The sequence below is a fragment of the Sorex fumeus genome, unplaced genomic scaffold (assembly GCF_029834395.1).
Source record: "Sorex fumeus unplaced genomic scaffold, SorFum_2.1 ptg000002l, whole genome shotgun sequence".
Lineage (NCBI taxonomy): Eukaryota > Metazoa > Chordata > Mammalia > Eulipotyphla > Soricidae > Sorex > Sorex fumeus.
In genome coordinates, this window is record NW_026606059.1 from 11,015,996 (window position 1) to 11,020,063 (window position 4,068).

The window sequence follows — 4,068 nt, forward strand, 5'->3', positions numbered from 1 at the left end:
GATTTGCTAATTCAACAGAAAGCTCTTAGGCTGGGAATAGAGGTTGATGTGCTTTGAGATCAAGACATCTTTCTATTTTTAAAACACAACTATCACAACTCCTTAAAAAAATAAACTGTGGTGGGACAAGAATGGAAATGACCTGTGGTCATTTGCATTGCTGTGACCAGAGATATCATGCTCAGAGGACCTGGGTGTTGCCTGGCAGAGGGAAGGCACAGTTTGGATCCAGGAGTGAGTCGGCCACAAGAGTGCTCCAATCACAGGCTGGTTGGCAAACAGGACACAGCTTAACGCTAAGAGTTCTTCCAACTAAATTATACCCACTCTGAACTATGGATTAGAGGATAAGAAGGTAACTAATTAGTAGCTGGTAGTGTAAGAACAGATCAAAGAGTTTGGGGAGAGGTACAGTAAGAAAGAAATGAATATAGCTTATCTTCAGAAGTACCTTGCTCCTTTGAGCTGTTCACGTCAATATTCCGGCAGTCTCTCTTTTAATTAAGACGTCTCTAAGTTGCTTGTTCTTGCAAGCAGATAGTCTGATGCATACACCACTGTCCCCAGCGTTTCATTCCCCCCAACCCCACCTTTTTTCACATTAGTCAGAACAGACAAAAACTGCTCTGGTAACAAAACTTTCAAATCTCAGAAACTTAAAATGACCATGGTTTAATTCTTTCTCACTTTAACTAGTCATCATCAAGTGGAGACTTAGAGTTTGCATCTTTCTCCCTGTGGGAGCAAGACTGAGAAAGCATCTTCTCTCTGGAACACTGTTGATTACCATGGCAAAATGAGAAAGAGCTTTGGAAGACCTTGCATCAGCAGGAAAGTGCTGTGCTCCCAATTCATGGGCACAGTGCATCATCCAGTTTACCCTGGGCACAAGGAGGCCAGGGAAAGCAATTCTACCACGTACCCTGGAAGAGAACTTCCCTTCTCCAGTCTCTTGCCCTTATTCCCGGCTTTCCTTGCTGCCTATCCATCAATGCCAACGTTTCTAGGAGAGATATGCCTTTGAAGCATATCTTATTTGAATTTGCAACCACTTACTGGCACACATTGCAGACGCTTCAGGTTTCACATACCTGATTGAACCCTTTATCTTTTCTTTCTCTTGGCTACTATCCACTATCTAAAGAAATCCAGGTGTTTTCTTTGGCTTTCTTCCTCTTCCAACTCACCATCAAGTCTACAGATGCTCCCAGGTTAGCATTATATACTACTAGATCCATGACCATCATTCTACTTCAACCTTTCATGAAGAAAAACTTTTATGGGACGACAATGGTTTGTAACAGTAACATAGGTTTCAGTTACATAGCATTTCAAATAGACATTTATATATACATAATGACTGCCACAAAAAGATTAGTTTCCAACTTAGGGTTGATCCATCTTGCCCAACCAACACATACCCCCCTTGCCCTTCCCATCTGGTAACTGCCATTTTGTTCTTAGGTCCCAAGAGATTTTTTTTGGTTTCTTTTTCACATTATAAAAACCAGATCCCGGAGGGAGAACAGTGCAGTCTCCTGCCCCCGTGCCTGGCTGTTCCTTGCCGGGGCCCCTTGGAGGGAGTGGGTTGAGCTTTTCTCCCCACCCCGACCAGGGCTCCGGCAGCCAAAGACCTCCAGGACCAGACACCACCATGCTGAGACCACTCTCCGCACACATGAAGGTACTGGCAGAGGGACAAAGCCACGCGGGTTCCGGGGCAGAGATCTCCAAGCCTACTCGGATTGGAGTCGAGCATCCTCCACCCAGATCCTCCAAATTCCAGTAGGCGGGGGTCACACCCACCAACTGGCCCCCTGGCGCCATGTAATCCCATCAGCAGCCAAGACTCAGAGACTATAAAAACCAGATCCTGGAACCACGCGGCCGCATTTGTGGCCGCACGACATCTTATGACATCTCATTCCTACTTTGACAAACTGGCAGGCTACCGAATGTAACCTGCCCACACGGCAGAGTCTGGCAAACTCCCCGTGGCGTACCCAATATGCCAAGTACCAGTAACAATGATGGGTCTCATTCTCCTAAAGAGCCTTGAATATAATTTCAGTGCTAGGATGAAGGAGACGTTACTGGGGCCTGCTCGAGGCAATCGACGAATAACAGGATGATCTGTGATCTGTGATCTTTTTCACATTTGAGTGAAATCAAATGGTATTTGTTTTTCTCCATCTGGCTTATTTCCCTTAGCATAATACCTTCAATCCCTAATAGCTTCTTGCTCAGACAATGCACTTAGCTTCAAATCCACTCTGGTTTTCCTGCCATATCTTCTCCTGTTCACTGCAATAATTTGTTTCATCAATAAACATTCAACGAGCACCTTATTCTTCTTATAGAAACAATGGGCCCACCTTGAATAAATCTAGGCTAAAAACGTAGTGATGTAATCAGAAAATTAAAAGAAATGAAAACAAAAAAATTCAAAATTGTCATGAGTTCGTTTAAAAGTGATTGGGACTAGGATGAAAATACTAAATCGGACATGGTACTGATGAGAACATAGGGTAATGTGCCTGACACCTTTGCGGGACTCAACCTGACTCAGGTAAAAGCAAGAAGAAAGGTATGAAAAGCACTGGGTTCCAGATGTATAAGAACCCAACATATTTGGCAGACAACTGGACACAAAGTCATCCATTGAAGTAAGGTCCCTAAAGGAAAAGCAGATTTGGTGGGTTCCTGGGGGTCATATCTGGTGATGCTCAGGGGTGACTCCCGGCTCTGCATTCAGGAACTACTCCTGATGGTTCTCCCATATGGGAACGCCGATGATGGAACCCAGGTCTGCCGCATGCATATAGCTCTGGTTACTGTACTATCGCTCTAGTCCTAATGGGGGGATATGCTCTAAATTATTGGTATCACGATGTAGTTCAACACTAATTTCGGGCATAATGCCAAACATCCTACTTTGTAATTTAAAAAGACAACCATAGGCAGGGATTAATGACTTGACAAAACACAATTATCGAATCTTTTTTTGCACCAGAGTCCAATTTGGTATCTATCGACCATGCATCAGTAAGTTTGAGGCTCTACAAAAGTGAGGGAACTGAAGACAGGCTTGGGGACCCTCAGTACTTGAGTGATATGGTGGGATTAAAGCTACGACCTGGGATGAGAAGCCTCAGCCAAGGCTAAATAAGAAAAAAAAGAAGGAAAGAAAATTTGAGCAAGACTAACGTTAAAGGGGCAAAAAGCCTTCAAGAAACCAGCAAAGAGTTCGAGGCGTCTTCAGAGAGTGTGTGACCTCCTAAGAAATGACCTCCCGCTAATCTTTTTTGAGAAACCCCCAGTCCCTGTGTCTGACCCTCAACAAAGAACCTCAATAGAGGTCAGAAGGGGCAGTCTCACAAGGGTGGGCTTCTGGAGCCAGTTTCTTCTTTTCCCTAAGTGGTGAAAGCCTCATGCTGCCCTCACCGGCTGCTCAAGAGGACAGCTAGCAAATCCCTCCCAGCATCGATGAACAACTCTGCTTCCAGCACCGCCTGGGCAGCACTGGCCGCTGCAGCCCGAGGGGCTCTCGCGACGGCCACCCAGCAGTGAACTCATAGACCAGAGCTGGGTCCGAATGGCAAAGACCGCGCTGGCCTGGGAAAGTCAAGAACAGAACGTGCCAAAGACCCAAGCCATCCCTCGGAATCTTCCTCTCGGGTCCCCATCCACCCACAGCTGCTCCCAGTCTGGAGTCTGGAGACAGTTTAACCACGCCCACCCGCGATAGGCCACGCCCCCAGACAGCTTTCCCAGCCCACTCACAAGAAGCCCCACCCACAAACTGAGCGGAGGCCCCGCCCTACCAGCTAGGATTCCCCGCCCACATGCAAAAACCCCTCCCACAAGCGCATATCTGCCCTCTCAAAGCACAGAAACCACGCCCATCGTGCTTGATTTCCACGCCCACATGCGAGGCCCCGCCCTCACGCGCAGATCTGCCCGCCCAGAGCACAGAGGTACAGAGGTCTGGCACGCTTGCACGGAGGCACCGCCCACAAATCTGGTTTTTCCCCGCCCACATGCTAGAGACCCCGCCCACAGGCGCAG